Genomic DNA, 22,983 nt, shown 5'->3' with positions numbered 1-22,983 from the left:
TTCCACCTGATACAGTATCTACCACACTGAGTAGGAGTGAGGAATTAGAGAGCTTACCAAAAGCCCTTAGTAGAGTATTTGGCTCATGGTAAAGGTTCAGTAAGTGAGAGCTCCTATTATTAATGCCTCTGCCCTTTCCCCCTTACAATCCAGTTCTCAAAGCAGTGGCAAATTCATGACATGAAATCACAGCAGCATTGTGTTATGTTTTTAAATTTTACATTATGTAAACTCATTTACTCTTCATAGCAACTCAGATAAATAACTTATTGAAAATCTCATTAGTAAGTGTTGGGGCCCCAATCAAAACCTAGATCCCTTATCTTCGAACTCCTTACTCTTGCATGCTACAATTTATTGAGGTGATTTTAATTCTTGTATGTGTGTGTGCATGATTTATATGCTTTTTATGCCTGTACAGCTTTTGTAAAACTATATATTGTACTTACTGATACTGTTGTCATAGCACCATAGTTTTAAGAAAGGCAAACTTAATCTTCTAAATTTATTTGGTGACAAAAACAAAAAAATGAAAAATCAGGACTTTATTATATATAGTTATTTTGAAGGAATCTCTTCTATAGAGGAGGAGTAAATATTGCTGACATTTCCATCTTTGAGAATAGTGTGACTTTGGTTTTATGTGCTTTAAAATTCTTGTAAATATAAAAGTCACTAACATCCACTGCTCTTTTTTTCATTTTCTTTGACCTTTCCAAAATCTGATACTACTGTCCATGCTCCCCTTTGAGACCCACTCTCCTCAACTGGCTTATAATATACTGCACCCTAGTTTCCTCAACATATTTGATCACAGAACAATTTAAAAAATCATAATGAACTGTTGGAAGCCCAACAGGAGCTTATAAGCTGTAAATGTTTAAATTTAAAGCAAATAGCCAAAATGGTCTCATGGATGAATTAATTGTTACAGGAAGTGATCACATTTTTATTCATAGTTTGTTTTCACTTTATACAAGAATAAATAAAATGTGAGAATTAGAATTCATTTTATCTTATTAAGAGATCACCTGGTGCATCTTATTCTTAATGATGCAAAATGGATTTAAGTTCTCAAATTTTGGTTTAATATTTTATGCAATCGATTTTAAATTTAATAATAATTATTATATTATTCTCCATAACAGAAAATATAGTACATAGATGTCTATCTCATCCATATTAAAAACAACCTAATACTCTATTACATGAATATCTAGAATTTATTTATTCTCTGTATCTGATGGCCAGGTAGGTTGCTTTCAGGCTTTTGCTAGGATAAACACTGTGGCCATACACATTCTTTGTACTTGCCTATTTGTACATGGGGGAACATTTTTCTCCAATAACTACATGTTACATATTACTATCTTGAAGGTGTGCACATTTAATAGCTATTGCTGAACCAATTTACACTCCAATCTAAATTGCATAAGACTACCTATTTCCTCCCACAATCACTAACACTAGACATTATCAGTCTCTTCAATTTTCGCCAAGCCGATGGGTAAGTGTATCTTGTTATTCTTTGATTACTGGTAAGATTTCATTATTTATGATACAATGTGATCATACTCTGTGATTTTGCATGCCTTTAAAGTTAATATTGTATCATAAGCATTTTTCTCGTGTTATTATACTGAATTATTTTCCAGTCTCTGTTGACACACACAAGGACATTGCTAATTCTTGTCAATTTTTTTTTGCCATAAAACTTGTTTCATCAAGACAGCTGTTGCCAGTATGTAACCCCTGGAGACGAACAAGCTTTTAGCAAGAGGTAATTTAGACGTTTAAAAAAATTCATAAGACAAGGTTCCTCTCTCTTGGTTCCTGTTTCTGTAGCAATTCCAGTCGGGGTGTTAGACACCATTCCGTGAAGGGCTAGAGGCTGCTGTTCAGTTACTGAGGTGGTGGTCTGCCCGTGGGACACAGACTGTAGTCTGCCTCACTGCTGTAGGAACTCCATGCCACACTATTTCATAATGTGCTCTGTGGTAGAAATCTTCGGTTGGCACTCAATCCCCAAATTCCTTCTAGGGTGCCTTCCTGTACGACAGAGCCTGGAAGCTAAACACTGTAATTCTCAGCATCCCTTATAGCTCTCCTTCTAGGTAAAAATCAGGTTACGTCAATTCCATGTGCTAGTTTTAGATTTCGAAGGTGGAAGTGTGCTGGAGAGCACCTTCCTGCATCTTCAGCTGTTGAGTTTTGTGACAGCCACGCTCTGATGTCCTATCCCCAGGTTTACAGGTGTCAGGAGGCAGTTTCAGCCACTTACTGATCCTTGGATCAAAGCAAGAGTAATACTCTCTCCAAATCAGCAGATTCAATGGCAATCTCCTGATGGCTCACCCTTCTTATTATGACACAGGATGAGCTCTCCTAGCAGGACACTTCGTTTAGCAGCATTGATCTCAGAGTCATTCCTAGAGGCCCAGTGCAGAGCTCGTTTGTCCAACCTTCAGCTTTGTGAACGCCCGACTCCGTGTATGAAATAGCTTCTGCTTAAAATAGAGTGGTTTCTGTTCCCACAGGTGAACCCTGGCTGATACCATTTCAGTTCTTATAATCACATTTGAATTGTATTACTACATTGAAAATGTAAAATAAATTTTTTTTCTCATCTCTGATAAACATCATTCTATAATTTTTAAGTGTCCATTGATATAAGAGTTTACACATTTGGGCAAAGTGCCAACTTTAGTTCGAAATTGTGTACTCGGAAGAGCATCCATAAGTATGACACACATACTTTAAATATATTTTTATATAAAAATATGATAGCAAAGTTCTAGGAAGATTAAAAATGGGGAAAACTCCTAATTCTGATGTGCATTTTGAGGATTATACTCATAGATAGATGAATGATAGACAACAGCTAGCCACAGAAACATTCTAGTAGAATTGTTAGGAGAGCAAGAACGTTGCATCAGATAAGCTCGGTTCAAACCCTGGCTCCAACACTGGGCCACAGCAGAGGTTTGAGTAAGTTTTTTGTTCTCTCTAAGCCTCAGTTTCCTCATCCAGAAATTTGGGCTAACACTAGCACTCAATTCATACAGTTGTTATGTAAATGAGATAATATATGTAAAATTCTTAGCATGATGTGTGGCATATATAGCTTAATAAATGGTGATAATCATAGGGACATACATATATTTGCATAATGTACTGAGACAACACAAGACGATTAGGACAAGAATTCTAAAATCTTCTGGCAAGGAAACCATACTTACTGGTTTCTAGTTTTAGTTATTTCTTTTTTTTTTAAAAAGATTTTATTTATTTATTTGACAGAGAGAGACAGCCAGTGAGAGAGGGAACATAGCAGGGGAGTGGGAGAGGAAGAAGCAGGCCCCCAGCGGAGAAGCCCCATGTGGGGCTCGATCCCAGAACGCCGGGATCCCGCCCTGAGCTGAAGGCAGATGCTTAACGACTGCACCACCCAGGCGCCCCCTAGTTTTAGTTATTTCTATATATTATTTCATATGATCTATGGTATGCTGGCTGCCTTCCTCAAAGATTCCTCCAAAATCCCTGAGGAAATACTAGATGATGAAAGAAATTACCTTCAAATGTATTCAAAACTTACTAATACTTGCTAATTCTGTACAAGCTATATTTAAAATCTGACTAGTAGTGTTGAGCCACCTCCGGGCTTTCGTTAAGTTGCGGGATGTAAATCTGGGGACCCGTGGGCTTGAGGGTCAAGTCTAAGCTGCCAGCGCCTGGCTGAATGTGGTCGCCTAGATTCTGTCTGAACTGTCCCAGACAATGACCCCATCCCAAGGTGAGCACAGACCACAGTCAGAATAAAAGAGTTACCATTAAATGAAGAATTACCATTGAAAAACTGAAGGAGCTGGAGAACGCCCGGAGCTGCTGGGGATTCTGGGGCCTGGGGAACAGGAGCAGGAGCCGGGGCCTCAGCAGCAGGCAGCAGAGGGAGCTCGGGCAGGTATTGTCAGAATCTCGTTTGTGAAGTAAAGGAACGGGTTGGAATGATGCTATTTCCCAAGGACTGGCCACTTCCCCAAAAGAAGGACTTTTCTGAGTAACTGGCAACTGAGAAAACAAAGGTTTATTATCATAAGGGTTGAAAATTAGAGATAAAAAAGGGAACAGTATTATAGTACTTAGAGATATAATGAGAAATTGGTCCTTATTAGAAGATATTGTGTTGAGCGATTTGTATTCACATTATACTGTTAGGATTGTCTTAGTTTTCCATACACCTGCTAGGGTCCCTGCAATTTGAGAACCACTGGTCTTCTATATGTATTTTGACAACTGACCACAGAGACAATTCAATTTGTTAAGGAATTCAAATCATTTTGCCAGTGTTTTTCTTTATTTTTTTTTTAGTTATAAAAAGGATGTAATTTCATTGCAGAACATTTGGGCTATGCAGAAAAGTAGAAAGAAGAAAAATCATAGTACTCAAAGGTACCTACTTTGTTTTTTTAAATACATTTTTTTTTACCTGACATCCATTCATACTGTCAACAACTATCTTCCTTTATTAAAAAAAAAACTTAATATCATAGAAGACATTTCCCCATGTTATTAAAACTATTTTTAAGCAGGGTTACGTAGGTGGTGCAGTCAATTAAGTGGCTGACTCTTGATTTTGGCTCTGGTAGTGATCTCAGGGTCATGAGATCGAGTGCCGAGTGGAGCCCTGCGTCCAGCTCTGTGCTCATCTCAGACTCTGCTTGGGGCTCTCTCTTCCTCTGCCCTACGTGCTCTCTTTATATAAAATTAGTAAGTAAATCTTTTTTGAAAACCTACTTTTAAGCATCATTAACATTTCTAAACCATCATTTTTTCTTATGACAAAATTAATGCCTATTTATTATAGAAAAAATATACAAATAGAGAATAAAGTCCATATCCTATCCTCCAGAAATCACCATTGTACTAAGATATATCTCTGTCTAGACATTTTTCTGCACATATATAATATATATACTTATTTTTTGTACATATTTATTTTTAAAACAAAACATACTTTTGAACTGTTTTGTAATCTATTTGTATTTACTATATTGCAAGTCTTTTTATGTTAATATTCATCTATATATTTTTAGTGATGGAATAGTATAATATTCTATTTTATGGAGAAGGCATAATTGATTTAAACAATCTCATATTGTGAAGACTTTTTTTTTGTTATATTGATGATTATCTTTGTAGCCAAGCCTTTGCTTAACTCTTAGTTTTGTTTTTGTTTTTTGTGGTAATACATACACAACATAAAATTTACTATATATTCTTGACAACACTGGTTAGTATCATTTCTTTCATCATCTCCAATTTCAAAAGGTTTCTTAATTCTTGCTTTTATCACATAATTCTGTATCCTGTTAATGTCCCTTATTGATACCTGCTGTCTTAGGCCAATCAGGCTGCTGTAACAAATTACCATAGGCTGGGGGGGCTTATAAACAACAGAAATTTATCTCTCACAGATCTGGAGGCTGAAAGTCCAAGACCAAGGCACTAGCATTTCAGTGTCTGGTGAGGATCTGCTTCCTGGCTCACAGATGCCCTCTTCTCAATGTCCTCAGGGGACAGAAGGAGTGAGGAACTCTCTGGGATCTCTTTTATAAGGGCATTAATCCATCTCATTCATGAGAACTTCCCTCTCATGACTTATCACCTTCCAAAGGCCCTGCCTGCTAATACCATCACCTGGGGGGTTAGGATACATATGAATCTGGAGAGGACACAGCATTCAGTCTGCGGCACTGGCACGGTTTGGATCACTCAGCAGATATTGATTGCTCTCCCTCCACCGAGCGGTGGAGTCTGTTTCTACACCCCACTAAGGTTAGGCTTTGGCATGTGACTTGCTCATACAATGTTGGTGGAAGGTATGTGACTAAAGGTCTAAAATGTGATTGCGTGGTGGGGAGTGCTCTGTTGGTCTTCTGCCATCACTGTGAGAAGAACACGCCGTGGCCAGCCTCCTGGCCAAAAGGATAAGAAACACGTGGAACAGACCCGATCCAACCTGCAGCCTGTGACAGGCCCAGCTACATCCAGTACCCAAACAACTTTAGTGAGCTACACAACAGAAGTGAGAATAAATGTTGTTTTTTGCCAGTGAATTCTGGGCCTATTTATGATTGATTTTGGTGGCAGAAGCTAACTGATGCAATGCCCTAGCCACTTTTCTACTGTATTATTTTCTTACTGATTTGTAAGAACTAGGACCTAATTGCTTTGTTAGTCTTGTGTCACATATAATTTCCCCTGTTTGGCATTTTCTTGCTAGTTTTGGTTGCGGTGTTTATTGATTTATGGAAGCTTTTTGTTTCTTTATAAACAAATCTGACATTCTTTTCCTTTAAGGCTTCAGCCTTTGGTGTTATGCTTAGAAAGGCCTTTGTACCACAAGGTAACATAAATATCTCTTTCTATTTTCTCCTAGTACTTTCACTGCTACAATTTCTACACAAAATCTTAATTCGTTCGGATTTTTTTTGGATACAGTATATAAAATAGGTATCATCTAATTCATAAACTTGGGTTTGTTTCTTGGGTTTGTTTCTAGTCTTTGAATTCTCTTCTATTTATCTGTCTCCCATCCAGTGGCACACGATCATGTTACTTTATTTCATTTATTTTAATCTCATAGTGTGAGTTCACTTATATTGATAAAACTATGCCATACCATGGGGCGCCTGGGTGGCTCAGTCGTTAAGCGTCTGCCTTTGGCTCAGGGCATGATCCCAGGATCCTGGGATCGAGCCCCGCATCGGGCTCCTCTGCTGGGAGCCTGCTTCTCCCTCTCCCACTCCCCCTGCTTGTGTTTCCTCTCTCGCTGGCTGTCTCTCTCTCTGTCAAATAAATAAATAAAATCTTAAAAAAAAAAAAACTATGCCATACCATTTGAGGATCCATACGTACGTATCAAAAGTAGGAAGTAAAGAAAAGAAGCGGTCGTCACAAAATTCAGGACAGTGGTCACTTCGGAGAGTGAGGGCAAGGTTGTGAATGGAGAGCTCTCGTGCACACCACTGGCTTCTGGAATGCTGTGGACATTTTACTTTCTGACCTGAGGGAGGTTACACAGGGGTTCACCTTACAATAATTCAAGCCACACCAATGTTTTACTTACTTTTTCTGTAAAGATGTCTCACAATTTAGGAATGATCTTAGAAATTCTTACTGCACTCAGAGTAGCTTTCAAGCATTTTTTCAGAGAGGATTTTTAAAATAGCCAGAGTAGTGGATCCTTATACAGTTGACCTTGGAACACCAGGGGAGTTAGGGGTGCTGACCCCCCACAAAGTTGAAAATCCACATATAACCATTGGCGTCCCCAAAACTGAACTACTAGTAGTCTGTTGGCCAGAAGCCTAACCAATAATATAAGCAGTTAATTAACACATATTTCGTATGTTCTGTGCATTATATACTGTATTCTTACTTAAGGTGAGTAGAGAAGAGAAAGTGTTATGAAGAATATCGTAAGAGAAAATACATTTACAGTACTATACTGTATTTATTGAACCCTCCCCCCCCCCCCGCATATGAGCGGACCCGCAGTTCAACCCCGTGTTACTCAAGGGTCAACTGTCCTTGGAAAGGCTGGGTGGCATAGATGGACATAAACATTATATTATTCTGGAATGGTTCATAGTTCACAGAAGCAGAAGGTCTGTGAGGGTGTTTGTTCAAAACCTCCAAACCTCCTCTCCCACAACACATTCAGACTTTCAGGTCAGGCCCTCAGATGTCCCCCACAACCCTCCTTCCCATTCCTCCTGGTATCCACACTCTGATTTAGGCAAGCACTGCCTGGTGTCCAGCTCCTTCCACTCCTTCTGCCCAACCTCAGTAGCGTTCCCTGGTCTGTCTGTTTTGTTTGTTTTTTGTTTTTTAAAGCTTGTTCATTCATTATTTCTTTAGTAATATCTACACACAAGGTGGGGAGTGAACGCACCACTGCGAAATCCAGAGTCCCACGCTCTTCCCAGCGAGCCAGCAAGGTGCCTCTCCCGGGTCTGTCTTGGCCCTTCTTACCATCCTCCTGACTACCGAGCTGAACCGCCCGACCACCGCTGGGGGCGGCAGTGGGGCCCCCATTACCAGGGTGGCTCACACACACCGATTCAGATGCAGTAAATCCTCTCACCACCCACTTCCAGGGAGTCTCACTGCCTGTTGGGCAAATCCAAATTCTCTACGGGCCCCGCACCTTTGACTCCTACGTGCACCCTACCTCGAAGGCGGCTGGACTCTGTGCACGTTTGCAGCCTCCCGACTTGGCTCTCCCATCTCAACATCCAAAGAAGCCCCACCTCCAGCCATCTCACACGCCTCTTCTTCGTGAAGCCAGCCTGGCCTCTGTGCTGCGCCACTCTGCCCGTGGCCCCTTTCTTTTCTTCCCCGCGGGTAGGACCGGTTAGCAGCCTCCTCCGAGGCCGCGTGCCTTTTCCGCTCCAAGCTGGTTCCGGGATTGCCTATGACCTCCGTGATAATGTCCAAAAGGGTTAAGGCCCTCAGACCCCCTCCAGTCCTGTCCCAGGTCAGTCCCCCATGGGAACCCTGTTCCAACCAGACTGTCTTCTCTGTGTCCTGCAACACCTAGTCTGTTCTCCCCTCCACCCTAGCTGCACTCCCTTTTATTTGCCACTTGAACCCAGCTCCTCCTTTCACACTAAGTTTCCATGGAATCTCTTCTCGATGGACCGGTTCCTCATTACTCTGGCTAAACTTTGGGGGGGGGGGGGCGTTTGTGCCTGACTAGCTGAGCTGGTTGAGCAGGTGACTCTTAATCTCCGGGTTGTAAATTCAAACCCCACATTGGATTTAGAGACGACTTAAAAATAAGATCTCAACCCCACCCCCAAACTTCCCATTTCCTACTTCTGAACTTCTGTGACATTTAATTTCTATTAACCTTTGTCACGTATGTTCTTCAATTCTCATTTTTGTATTTGCCGATCAATTATTAGCTCCTGGAGCTGAGGTGCTATTTCTTACACTCTTCTGTCCTAATCTCTCCCATCCTCTGGCGTTTCAGACCATTTGAATGCAGTAGGTTACTTGGTGAGGACACGACAGAATGAGTAATGGTGTTACTTAATCCAGTTCAGAGTAATTGCAGGATTCCCTGGTTCAGGCCACTATATATTTACCTTCTTTATATCTTACTTTTCTTGCTTGCAACATGGTGATAATTTTATTCCATAAAAGAATGGGACAAAGCGAAATTGGACACTCTACACTTTTCAGTGTTGTGTGTTTTTATTATTGCTTCAAATAAATGTGCTTGCTAATTTCGATGTAACGGAAGAAGCGGTTTCTCTGGGGTGTGGCTGGCTGCATTCTCCAGCCAACTTGTGGTACAAGTTGATAGGGTTTGGATTCTGGTAGATAGCTTAGGGAAAAAGAAAACACCTAACACACAATTTCAGTAAATTCTAGTTATTAAAAGCCCTTGGAGAGGGGGCTAAAACAAGCTCTGTACACACAAGGGGAAAGAGGCAAGTGATCCGTCCTTTAGAAATTAGAGCCCTGTGCTGTGTGCCGCATCGTATGATTCCTACACCCGTCTCCTGGCTGGACACCATCCCTTGGAGGGCCGACTGGCACCTCCAACTCTTGGCAGTTAAAGCTGGCTCCCTGTTTTCCCTCCTAAACTGTTCTGTATCTCACTTGGTCCACCACTTTCTAGAAGTTTCCCCAGGGCCCATGAAAACCAGGGGAGCCCTTGGGTCCTCCTCTATGGCTCCTACCCTCATGCTGATTTTCTTTGTGAAAACCACCCCTGTTTGCCATCCCTGTTTTTGGTCCCCTCTGTTCATCCTGTGCAGAAGCCCCCTCGTGCTGTGGCTCTCCACAGTGCCACCTTGGTGATCTTTCTCAACAGCAAACGGGCATCTTTTGCCTCCATTTAAAACCTGTTTCTAGGGGCGCCTGGATGGCTCAGTCAGTTAAGCGTCTGCCTTCATTCGGCTCAGGTCATGATCCCAGAGTCCTCGGATCGAGCCCCGCACGGGGCTCCCTGCTCAGCAGGAAGCCTTCTTCTCCCTCTCCCTCTGCCTGCCGCTCCCCCTGGTTGTGGTCTCTCTCTGTCAAATAAATAAATAAAATCTTTAAAATAAAATAAAGTAAATAAATAAAACCTGTTTCTGTACTCTGAATGAGAAGCCTCCCCTATCCTGTCAGCCTGGTGACAAACTCACCCTTGGAAACACTGCGCAGGTGTCTTGCCTTCTGGGCCATCTTTGCTGCTCCCAGTGAACTCATCTGCTCTCCCCTGCCATCTGCGTGCTGTCGTGGAAGGGTCACTGTATTTGGAGCAGTAGACATAGGAATTTATCTTGGCTCTGCTAGCAACTAGCTGTGTGACCTAGGACAAGTCAAATATTTTCTTCTCAGCCTCAGGCTTTTCTTCTGAAAAAATGACAGGGCAGTGGGTTAGAATACAATGAGTGGTTTTAGAAGTGCTCAAGGGTAGCGAGGCCACAGCTAGAACTGGGGCCTGGATCCTGCCTTTCACCAGAGCAGCTCTGTCTTGGTGTGTTTTATTTGTTTACACATGTTGGTAATATCTAGTTTGAACAAAGGGTTCCCTCAGGCAAAACCTGTTTGAAAATCCGTGGGTTAGATGAATTTTAAAATCCTTTTTCTTTGTTTATTATCTCAGGAACTACAAATTCTTATTTGTTCATAAGAAAAAGGCTTTGCAGGGGGCGCCTGGGTGACTCGGTGGGTTAAGCAGCTGGTTCCTGATTTTGGTTCAGGTCATGATCTCAGGGTCCTGGGATCAAGCCCCACATCGGGCTCAGTGCTTAGTGGGGGGTCTCCTTGAGGATTCTCCTTCTTCCTCTGCCCCTCCCCCTCAAATAAATAAATAAATCTTAAAAAAAATAAAAAAAGAAGGGGTGCCTAGGTGGCTCAGTTGTTTAAGCATCTGACTCTTGATTTCAGCTCAGGTCATGATCTCGTGGTCATGAGATCGAGCTCTGCAACAGACTCCATGCTCAGTGGAGTCAGCTTGAGATTCTCTCTCTCCTTCTCCCTCTGCCCCTCCCCCCTTTCTCTCTCTCAAATAAGGAAATAAGTAAATTTTAAAAATAAAAAAAAGAAAAGAAAAGAAAAGACAAGACAAGACAAGACTGCGGGCCTTCTGAGAAGGATTCTTACCTACTGGGAAGGTTTGTCCTCCTATAGTTTTCTTAAAATCTAATCATAGGTCCAGCTGGTTCTCTGAACTGACTTGACTTGTACAATCATGGCTTGTTTGTATTTTTATTGTCTTTCTAACCTTCGCTGTCAGTTCATGCTGAGAGTTGTTCCTGATTATAAAACACAGCTCTGCAGTGAGATCATCTTGGAGATCAGCCTGCTGCTCCAAGAGATCAGAGGCTGGCCCGAACTCGCCTCCTGTGACTTGAGTAGGAAGAGAAGCACTGGGCATTGGCAAAATTCTTCGTAACATTCGCCATCTAAAAAGCATTGTTAAAAAAAAATTAGAATACAAACTAAAATTCAGCGCATTTGGGTATAAAAGAAAAAAAGGCATTTGTTGTGTAACTACCCCATGCAAGGTGCTGTGCTGGGGACAGAGGTGGGGAGCAAAAACCAAGACTCTGCTATGATCAGAAATCTGCCAAGAAATGATCCAATTAACCCAGAATTGTGAGGTCCACAAATGTCTGTTTCCTATTGAAAATAAAGAGAACCTCGTGAGCCATGCTGACCTCACTAGCATAACCTTCAAAGACAAATTCAGTTCAGACTTGCTCTTCCTCATCTGAGTCTGAATTCTTTGCTGTTGGTACCTTGATGGTTAAGACACATTACAAATGTGTAATAACGGTCATTTAGTGACTGACTTACAGTTTATTTCTTTAAATGAAGCAAACTTGCCAATGAAAGCATGGATTTTTGCCTCCATGCCTTCATCCATGCTTTTCCCTCACTCTGGAGCGCTCTTCTCCCTGTCCTCACATCCCCTCACTATTGAGGTTATCTGATTCTTTTAGTCTCTGCTTAAAGTGTGACATCTTTTGGGAAGCCCTCCTGTCTGGGTTCTGCATCCCTCTCGTGTGCTCCTAAAGCATCTTGTCCTGACCCTTGCTGTAGAGAGCCCTTACATGTTATTGTATAGGTTTGTTTCATTAGCACTACGCTCTGTCGTAATAACGTCTACATAGGACTCACTGGCTACTAATCATGAACACAGGGAATTCACTTAGTTTTTTAACCATTTTAAAAAAGATTTTATTTGTTTATTAGAGTGCACCAGCGAGCACAAGCAGGGGAAGAAGCAGCGGGAGAGAGAGAAGCAGACTCCCTGTTGAGCATGGAGCCCAACGTGGGTTTTGATTCCAGGACCCTGGGATCATGACCCGAGCTGAAGGCAGATGTGTAACCGACTGAGCCACCCACGTGTCTGCAGTGAATTCACTTACACATGAATCCACATAAATATGAATTCACTTAACTCTCTCATTGCTCTGAGGTAGGTACTGTTGTCATCACCACTGTATACATGAGAAAACTAAAAGACGCAGGTGACTTTCCCAGGGTCACATCCTTAGCATGGGGGAAAGCTGGGATTCTGATCCAGGCAGTCTAGCTCCAGAGTCTATACTCCTAAGTAAGATGCCTTTCCAATAATACCAAGACAGTCTGCTCACAGCTGTATTCCAGGGCCCAGCAATTTCCTTGCCCTAGAGGGAATAAGGCATACTTGTTGGAAGAGTGGTTGAAGCATGACACTCACCTCCAGAAACTCCATGCATGTGGTCTGGTCACAGAGATACATGAGGTCAGAGGCAGAGACTTCAGGAGAGGCATAGACCTCGGACTGAGGGCCTGAGGAGGGAGGGACTCACGCTATGTGGGAGGTAGAGGCTGACTGCATGGGCTCAACATTTCCCCACAGGGAGCTGGGGGCTCAGTCACGTAGTGACAGTCCTCTCTGGTTGTGTCAGGACAACCTGGAACATGTTCTGAATCTTGAACTTGTCACCCAGATGACCTCAATTTAAGAGAAATATGAAGAGTTTGATTCGTAGAAGTCTGTTAAAAACAAAAGCAAACTTTCTGTCAAAGCCAAAAATTGAAGAAATTAAACTTGCAGAACCATCTAAACAGTGGAATGTCCAAAGAGCAAAGAAAGAGGAACTTTTTTGAAAAAGGATTTTGAGTCTAAAGAGCTTATGCACAGGAAGCTCTCATGAGCCACCCCACTTTGCAGCGCATCTGTGGAGGGAACGGAATGTCAGCAGAGGCTGGCTGAGGAGAACTGCTTGGGAAGACACATGCCTGCTCCACAGCTCTCTCATCCTGGGTGCCAGGGCGAGGCATTTATAAGAGCTGCTCAAATTAACAGGTGTTTTGATAGCCCTCATTCATACACGTTCAGGTAGCCTTTAACTTATAGATTAGATCCAACTTTGCTGTAGAAAAGTCTGTGCTTGGTCTTATCCCTGCTTCCTGCACATGTAGGGCTCCTTCCCAACATGGGGGTGCTTGCTTCTTCTCCTTCCCCTGGGGCCCTCCAAATCCTCCCCCTTTTCCAAGCCTTCCCAAATAACTCCACTGCTCACTGAGTACCTAATTTTTGGAAAGACTACATCATTTGTAATTTGTAGTAAAATGGTAAAGGCAGTGTTATAGGATACCCTCCTGCATCAGGTTGAGGGGTTTAAGATTATTTCTGCCGGTTTCTTGAGCAGGCCTTCTGCCGGTTTCTCTGAGCCTTCACACTAATAACAGTTCCACAGTATGGCGTTATGAGGACTAACTGAGGAGATACATGGAAAGTGGTTGGCGTACTGCCAGGCATACACCATGCCCTCATGGGCCAACTTGGTTCAGCAGGGCCCTAGAGACTTCTTTTGGCCGCTGGATCCTTTCTGATCTTGGAGGTGTCCCAGAAGTGACTGTGGGGTCGGGGGTGGTCCTGTCACCTACCACACAGAGCAGACACAGAGACAGGGAAGTTGGATAGGGACTGAAGCTACTAATCCAATGTCCATGTCCCTTGCAATGAGGAGGGTCCCTTCTGAGCTACAGAATAGAATGTGCTAGAGCAGCTTAATCACTGGCTTATATATTAACCAAGCCAAGGAGGGTTTGGCTGAGGACCCTCACTGACCTGTGGGGCGTTAGTCTTTATTCGCCCTATTGCCCGCCCCCATCTTGATCCTTTGGTTTTATTTAAATATAGGAAACTGAGGCCAACCCAAACAAAACAAAAAGATTTATTGGCCCAGAGCTGGCAGAGGCGCCTGAGGACTCACCTCTCTGTCCAAGGGCCATTCGTTATCACGCACCCCGAAGGTGTTCCTAACTTCCGGGTACTCACCGCTCCCCCACAAAGCAGGCTGCAGGGACTTTTCAGGAGGTTAAAAAGTAACTATTCTGAAGGTTCCGCTGTGAGTAAGCGAAAGCTCACTGGGGCAGAGGCACCACAGGCTCCAAGTCAGTAACTTGAAATTGGGCGGCCTGATCTCAGGGCTGTGCCGCCTGGGGCAGATCTGAGCGGTGAGGACTCCTGAGCTTGGGGGCCTGCGGCTGTGGTCAGCAGCAGCCGGTCTCTGCAGGGGGGTTTCATTGTCACAATTCTGAGCTCAGTTGTGTAATCACAAGTAGCTGCAACCAGGGGGCAGGAAGGGAGGGGGCAGGACAGGCCCTGAATTCCGGGCTGTGGGATCAGGATTTGGTCCTGACCATGATTCATGGGGGAAATTCTTTTAGAAACTTAAGCCCCCTTGCTCCGTGCCAGACATTTCCAGGCTGCTAGCGTTTGCTAAGCACTTATGTGCGCCTGGCAGGCCCTGAGCTGGATGTTTGACAGGCATTTCATTTAATGCTTGCAACGGCCTGTGCAGACAGGCCTTCCGGGTGGGCGTTATACCCCGACTCCACAGATGCGAAACAGATGCAGAGAGGCTGGCAACTGACCCAAAGTTAAGTAAGTAGAGAGTGGCAGAATCAGGACTTGAACTCGCGTCCGATCAACACCCAAGTGGTGCATTTGGTAGGACAGAGGAAGAACATCAGCATACACTCTCCTTCCTCCCTGCCCCCCAGCTTGGGGAAATCCGTGGGAATAGATGTGTTCCCCTCTTCTTTATAATGCGGTCAGCAGCTTCCCAACCCCAGTGCCTTGGAAAGGCGGCGTGAATTTGCCTCCAGAGGTGTCTCGCGGAGGGAGGCTCAGGCTGGTAACCCAGCCCAGCACTGTGGGGCTGGTAATTGCCTGGTTTTGGTAGGAATAAGGTCCGAGCACAATTTGTACTGTGGGGAATGGGGTGCGAGGGGGCATGTGTCCTTCCTCTTAAAGGAAAGGTACCCGTCTGGTCTAGATTTGCTTGTTTGTAAAAAGCAGCCGCTGCAGGGCCTTGGTGGGATTTTTGCCCGGTGGCCCAGACCATAAATGTCGACTGTAGGGTGGTTGGTTTTAGGGATGAGGATTTGAGTTGGGCTGTATCCGGGGCTGAGGTCAAAGTTGGTTGGAGCCCAACTGATGTGCTTTTTGGGTCGGTCAGCTTCTCTCCTACCTCTCCTCCCAGGATTTTAGCCAGCACCTGACCCAGCCCTTTATTTCACAGGCCTGGGGACAGGTCAGAGAGGTGAAGGGATTTGCCCGAAGTTACAGTGCTGTGGGGTGGAGTCAGAATCCCAGCTCCAGTCCCTTGGTACATGTTTTCCTCTGCCTGGCCAGGGCCCTGTAACTCCTCTTTGTTCCTGGTAAACTGACACAGGGAGAACTTTGGGGAGAAGGTCCGCAGTGCCATCACCTCTGTGGGTGCATAACTCCCTCTTGGTGTTGCAGTTTCTCTTCCAGGCGAGATGCCTTAGGAAGTGCGCTTACTTGTTGGAGTCTTGCCACCGTCTCCCCCTGGGCGAGTCCGAGGAGCTTACGGATGAGCCGGTGAGAGCACGGTGGCGCCTGCCTTGAGGCTGTCTGGAAGGTCAGGCTGGGCCAGCAGGTTACTCATTCAGCACATGTTTATGGAGCCTGACGCCCAGACCTGGAGGTTACTGTGGTGAGTCTATCGCCCTTGCCAGGACAACAGCTACCGGGCTGGTGGGAGCCATGGGCATGTCATCAAGTAACCATTCTGCAGAGTGGTAATGTTTCCGGGGATGACCCAGGGTGTTCCAGGAGCACAGCTGATGGGATCGCACAAGTGGGGGGCTGCTGGGAGGACTCTCTGCAAGGGGGTAATAGTGCAGCTGGGAATGGAAGATGGAGTGAAGGGGCAGGTGAGGGGCTCCAGGTTAGAGAGGTGACGGTTTGGGGGCAGCACTTAGTTTACTGCCTGGAGCAGGAGCTGGAAGAGGGGAGAGATAGGCTGGAGAGGAAGTCAGGGTCCATGACTCGTGAATCTTGATGAAGACGTCTCACATTCTCATGAGAGCAGCAGCGTGTGGGACCTGGATTCCATCTCTTGCTTGCAGCCTAAGCGTGTGCGAGAGACGAACCCTTTGGACCCTATGGGGACTGCCCACAAAAGAAGGTGGTTTTTTGTTTTTTTTAAACTATGGAGGCAGAACAAGTCAGGGCCTCTACGCCAGGGATAATAACTAACCCTGCCACTCCACGCTGGCCACCAAACCAGCTTTTGCCCTTGGACATGGTTCAGTTGCAGACACTGGGGTATGGAAGCTGCCGTGAATCCCGCTGCCCTGTGCTTTATTCCCTGCCACAGGCTGCAACACAGTCGGTGGCGTGGTTGCAGGCTCGTGCCGTCTGTCACCAGCGCACTGGAAAGCCGAGGGCTGTGTCCAGTGTATTGCTTGTTTGTTTGTTTTTCTAAATGGGACTGTCTTCTTTATCTTACTATTACAAAAGTAATATATGTTCCTTACAAAAAATTAAACATCCCATAAGTGTATACAATAGAAAGTGGAATTTCCTGCTTCGTCTTATAATCCCATTTCCCTAAGAAAACCATTATCCTTCCAGACTTTAAAAAGAATGTGTGTGTGTGTTTATGTATATATATCTATATCTCCAGATAGTTTCTATTGTAGGATCCCATGCAAAAATAGGCTCTCTGGCCCCTTAAACTGTCCTCCAGTTCTTTTTGGAAGTCCCCAAAAGGGTGCCTCACCTGGGTCCATAAACCTGTCAATTGTCCCTCCATGTAGCAATTTCTCTGTTTCTTGTGTATCCACTGCTCAGAGAAGCTTGAAGAAATTCACAGAAGCTGAACACCAAAGTCCCTGTCATGGGTTGCATGTTTCCAAAGTTTCCAGTCCTTGGTTGGCAGACTTAGGACACTGAGCTTCAAGCAGATATGGGGAGAAGACCATCTGCTCACCACATGCCAACCACCCTTTGTCATTGGGGGTCCCAAAGCTGCTCTTCTTCGATCCCGAGTCTCGACATCTTTCCCGAATGGTCCCATCAATTTCTGCTGCTAATGCCTCCAGTAAGGGCCTCAAAGTTGGTCTGGGCATCAAGTGGAAGGGGAGGTGTTCTTCTTTTTTACTGTTCCTTACCCTTTTTTTGGCCCCTGGCCCCCCTCACAAAGAAAAGTCTCTTCTTTCTTGTTCTTTGTCTTCAAAGGGTTTATATTAATTTGCAGCATCTCTTTCTGTGTTATCAGTATTGCATGTTATTAGCCTTTATGTATGATCACTATTAATCTACATTGAGAATATTTGTATCAGTTTATCTTTAACATTGTTAGTCTTATCCTTTGTCCTTAAGAAGGTTCACAATTTATTTAGTCTGATCTACCTAATTTTTCCTTTTTTACCTCTGTGTTAAGGATTCTTCCACCACAAGACTATAATAATATTCTTTTCTAGTAATGTAGGAGTTATATATTTAAGTTAAACACTTTCACCTATCTGGAAATTGTTCTTGTGAATGTTGTGTGGTAAGTGGAATTTCTTAAAAATTCCCCAGGGGCACCTGGGTGGCTCAGTCAGTTAAGCATCCAGCTCCTGGTTTTGGTTAAGGTCACGATCTCACGGTTGAGAGATCGAGCCCTGCATCAGGCTCCATGCTCAGAACAGAGTCGGCTACAGATTCTCTGTCTCTCCCCCTCTCTGCTTCTCCCTCCTCTCGTGCTCTCGCTCATAAATAAATAAATAAAATCTTTAAAATCCCCCAAAAAGTTGGGTGCAGAAGCTGAAAGATAAAAGAGATAGACCAAGAGACTTCGCTAGCTCTTGGATGCCCTGTGTAGGAGAGGCTTGTTTGCTGAAAACAAAGAGGATTTTGCTCTTGGCCAGCTTGTGGCTCCATCTGCTTCCCGCTGAGAATGACTCTCAAACTTTGTGTCTTTAGAGCCAGTATTTTCTGTGTGATGTTAGTCCAGGCTTCAGAAGTTTGGATGTGTTCATTTTGTTGCCTGTGGACTACACTTTAGAGGGGGCCGGGACTCTCCCGCCCACAAGGTCCAGCCCTTCCCTGGGCGGGGAGTGGGCAAGTAACTATGAGTTCTGAGCGGCTCTAAGATCCTAAGATCCTCGATGACTCTCGGCTAACTTCATCAATGATGGTACCTCTTTGAACCTGGCACTTGCTGGGGCCTCAAAAATATTTACTTGTCAGATTGTCAGAGAGCCATTAGGAAGGATGTACAGATGCCCAAGAAGGTGATGGCCAAAAGAGGAGAACACTAATGGCAGTTCTGAGTAGGGGAGATGACATTCCTTCCATCCATCTATTCAGCAAATATTTATTGAGTGCCTATTATGTGCCAGGTACTTTTCTAGGAGCATAAGTGTGTCATTTTCCATCAACACCCAATTCTCCAATACCAACTGGGTGTCCAACAGTTCAACTCAATTTCGACACTGACTGTTCAAAGTTAGTGTAGACCTCACGGGTTAAGAGCTCAGTCTCACAAGACTGCCCCCCCCTTCAGATGTCAACTACAAACGGGGTCTCCAGGCTACCAGCATTTCTTCCCAGGTGACTACAAAACTGGGGGCTCCCATGATCCTCCCATGCCCTCAAGTTTGATAATTTGCTAGAACAACACACAGAACTCAGGAATTTATCACAGGAACTTGGTATCGCAGTTTATTGTAAAGAATGTATCTGGACCAGCTGAAGAGGTATATAGGATGAGGTCCAGAAAGGTCTCCAGTGTAGGAGTTTTTTTCCTGCTGGAATAAGAGCACACCATGCTCCCAGCATGTGATTATATTTAACAATTAGAAGCTCTCCAAACTCTCTTGTTTAGAGTTTTTATATGGAGTTTCATTATATAAGCATGCTTGATGAAATCATGGCAATTAGTGATTGAACTTGATTTTCAGCCATTCTCCCCTCCCCAGATCTAATCTCTCCTCCCCCTGGTGACCAGCCCCCATCCTGAAGCTATGTAGGGCCCTACCACTAGTCACCACCTCAGCATAAATTTAGCTATGGTCAGAAAGATGTATGTTATGAATAAGAATACCTTCATCACAATGTGAGGAAGAGTAAATTACATTAAATGAAATGAAATGAGGTAACTTCAAAACCATTAAAGACACAACCATTAAATGAAATAGAATAACGTAGGGTCGCCTGGATAGCTCAGTGAGTTAAGCATCCAACTCTTGATTTCAGCTCAGGTTATCATGTCAGGGTCATGAGATTGAGCCCCATGTTGGGCTCCACACTGGATGTGGAGCCTGCTTAAGATTCTCCCTCTCTCTCTCTGCCCCCCAATTCCCTCTCTTGCTCTCTCTCCATCTTAAAAAAAAAAAAGAAAGAAAGAAAGAAAGAAAGAGAATAAGGTATCCTCACTGATGAGGTTAGCTAGGAGACATCAATGATCTTAGGGGCTCAGAGCAACTCATAACTCATTCCCCCCCATCCCCCTGGGGTACGGAGAGACATCGTGGGCAGGAGACTCCTGGCCCCCTCTGAAACACAGTCCTGGTGGTCTACAGTGATTCTTCAGCTTGCCCCATATGCAACAAATCACAGCCCTGAACACAGTCCTCTAAACCTATGGGTGTTAAGAGAGACAGACTTAAGTTCAAATCTTAGCTTTGCCTCTCATTAGCTCTATGAGCCTGATAGATAATTCAATCTCCCAGAGTTTGGGTGGCCTCCTCTAAAAAGCAGGGCAAGAATAACTACTTCACAGGATTATTTTGAAACCTTTGGCTCATGATGGGAACTTGACAAATGTTCGTGTGCCCGTCATTCCTCTTATGTCTCTTTAGCCTGCTCTGTCTGCCATGGGGTGGGGTGGTTAGGGAGTCACAGCCTTTGCCATACAATTATTACAGTCTGGGGCAATTGGAATTTATAAGTGGAGGGACAATTTGAAATGGGAAGGACTCAGCCCAACCTGTCTGGTAATATAGTCTCTGAGAGGAAGCAGCCAGGTGCATATAAAGCCTTTTATATGGCTGTAAGACGAAGGGCAACACAGCTCTTTGTGTACACGAGTAAACATTGATCTCCTGAAACTCACTTATGTCATTGGTGTCTGAAAGCTTGTCCTGTGCTTCCTAGTAGTGTCCCTGTGCTGAGGGCACGTGGGAAGGATACAGGTGTGGCAGTGGGGCCCCCTGACCTTTGGTTCTGCCCTTAATGGCACTGGTATAAATATGCTAGGGTTATCCTAGACCAGTAGGACACATATGACCAATATGTAGAGTTTTTCTTTGTAATTTTGGTCTACACCAGGTGGAAACTCTTGACCATAAGACCGAGAAACAACTGTGTCTTCTGGATAAAGGAGGAAACCTAGGTATCATAGGTGTGGTGTAATAGAAAGAGTAGCAGAAAGAATATGGAAATTGGGCAGACAGATCTGGGTGAATCCCAACTCTGCGACTTACCAGTTATATGATCTTGAGTCTCTCTGAGCCTCAGGTCAATCCTCTTAATAAAAGTTGGGATAATAATATCTAGAATTAAATGACATGGAATGAATTTTGTGTAAGTGAAAGAATCTGACATACATGTCCTTATTTTTGACAAAATAGCTATCTATAAAAGACTGCATTTAAAGACTGCATTCTGAAGACTACTTAAAGGTTTATTTTAATTAGAATAAACAAATTCCTGAATCCCAAATCTTAAAGTTCTCTCGAGGTTTCAGGTGTCTTTATTCCTGATCACAGTGGGTGGTGACAGTGACCGCCATTTGGGTGAGTCACAAACCCCTGTCCCCAGACATCACAGACAGCAGAGAGACGTTCATCACTGGATTGTGTTGACTTCTTGGCCTCTGTACCAAGACATAGGGTTCTTGACCAGGTCCCACTAAGGTCAACCACTCAACTACTCACATGTTAATGAACTGTAATGACATTATTCTTTTAGTTCTTTAGAGTAGAATAGTATCTTTGATAGCCATCTCTATCTATTTGGTATTGAAAGTTGGTTACGAACGCTTGACTCTTTATAGACTCATTGTTAATGATAAATATTTTTGATACCGTTAGTGAAACTTACCTTTGATTGATGATAGCAGGTTGATGTTTCTTAGATTTTTTTAGGTATTGAGAACACACTCACGAACATCATTAGATCACACGCAAATGATATTTAAATGTTTATGGCCTAGAAACTGACAGACAAGTTGACACAGAAAGCCAAAATATTTGAGTTAGTTACCTTGCAGCTGCTATAAATGGAATCATCTCCCGCTGCCTTTTTAAAGCAACTGAAGGTGATTATTTTTCCATTTTCTTCTCTAGATCCTCAATGGTGTTCCACCAGAATGTCAATGAGGTTTAGTCTCAGCAAATGCCAGTCAGGATTCAGCTAGTGATGGGGCAATCCAGTTAAGCATAAAGAAAAAAAAAATTAAAAAAATCTAGGGAGTGTTCAGGTAACAGATGTCTTGGTCTAGAGGCTGGTGACTAGGTGGCTGCAGAGCTGAGCTGTCAGGACGTTGGCTCAGGGGCTGAACACGGGCCCAGACAGAGGCCTCGTGGTTGTTTCAGACCTGTTCCTCTGAGCGGCTGCTCTTGGTGCAGGGAGTCAGAAAAAAGAAGCCTGAGACGTATGGTTCTTGCCCTCTGAGATGGTAGAATATGAAAGGAAATGTTACTCACTACAGCATTGTGCAACTCTGGGGGAGCTGCAGCTTTGCCGAGGGAGAGGCAGGGAGGATGGGACTGGTGCTGGGTTCCGAAGGTTCATCCCGGGGTGCGCGGGGGCGGTGAGCACCGAGGTAATGGGAGCATTACCCAGCCCTCTGTGCTGTCAGCCAGCATCAGTCAGCTTGGGTTTCTTACCAGGCTCAGAATCACCAGATAATGAGAAGGCAGTTTGTGCAGAAATCCGGCTCCATCCATCAGGCAGTTCCAAGGAGCGAGTGGGCAGGCTCTTGGTTGGAATGTCATTGTTGTAGCCACCACAAAATATTTATCAATGTGTTCATCACCACTGGCTGCAGGAAACGAGGCTACACGAATCAGGGTGGGTTCCATTCTCTGAAATGATATAATTGGCATTTCAGGTAAATAGCTGACCTGGCCTGCACCCAAATTTCCCCTGGGCCTTTGTTAACCAAGTGAGCACAGGCCCTGTCCTGTCCAGAGCTCCTGGAGCACTGAGGAAATCAGACCTGGACTTACTCCAGGCCCCAGCCCCCAGCAGAGCCTGCATTCTCTAGAACCTAGAAATACCTCAGTGGATGTGGGGCCCAAGGCTTTCCTGTTTTCACAGCCAGCACTCCTCGTTGCCTGGCTTTTGGGGCTACAGATGTCACAAGGAAAACAGTCCAGGAGTACTCAGGCATGACCCTCCCAGCGGCCTCTCTTGTCGGGAGTCTGTCTCTTTCAGAGCCAGCTCCGAGCTCTACAACCCATGGGCAGCAGGAGGTTACTGGGGGATTATCAGAGGATTAGGGGGCTTTGCTGAGTGAGCATGGATGGGGTACTTTCTGCCAGAGTGACTTTTCTGAAACAGATCTGATCACGCCACCCCTCTATGGCTCTACATCTCCTACAGCTGTATTTAGGAAAGTGTTGCCCAGTCATCCTCTCAACAAACTCACCCAGCACAGGGAGTGATTA

General features: G+C 44.3%; 1 long non-coding RNA gene across 1 annotated transcript; it reads right to left on the bottom strand.

Moving 5' to 3' along the window:
* Positions 1 to 9,232: 9,232 nt before the first annotated feature.
* LOC113254390 (uncharacterized) lies at positions 9,233 to 22,478 on the bottom strand. The gene is made up of 6 exons (XR_008958779.1): positions 22,201 to 22,478; positions 21,575 to 21,724; positions 20,794 to 20,862; positions 12,755 to 13,053; positions 11,170 to 11,471; positions 9,233 to 10,416 (listed from the first exon to the last, which is right to left on the bottom strand). It is a non-coding gene; the product is annotated as an uncharacterized LOC113254390 (long non-coding RNA).
* Positions 22,479 to 22,983: the final 505 nt, after the last annotated feature.

Source organism: Ursus arctos, unplaced genomic scaffold (assembly GCF_023065955.2).
Source record: "Ursus arctos isolate Adak ecotype North America unplaced genomic scaffold, UrsArc2.0 scaffold_12, whole genome shotgun sequence".
Lineage (NCBI taxonomy): Eukaryota > Metazoa > Chordata > Mammalia > Carnivora > Ursidae > Ursus > Ursus arctos.
This window is presented reverse-complemented; position numbering and strand designations above follow the sequence as displayed.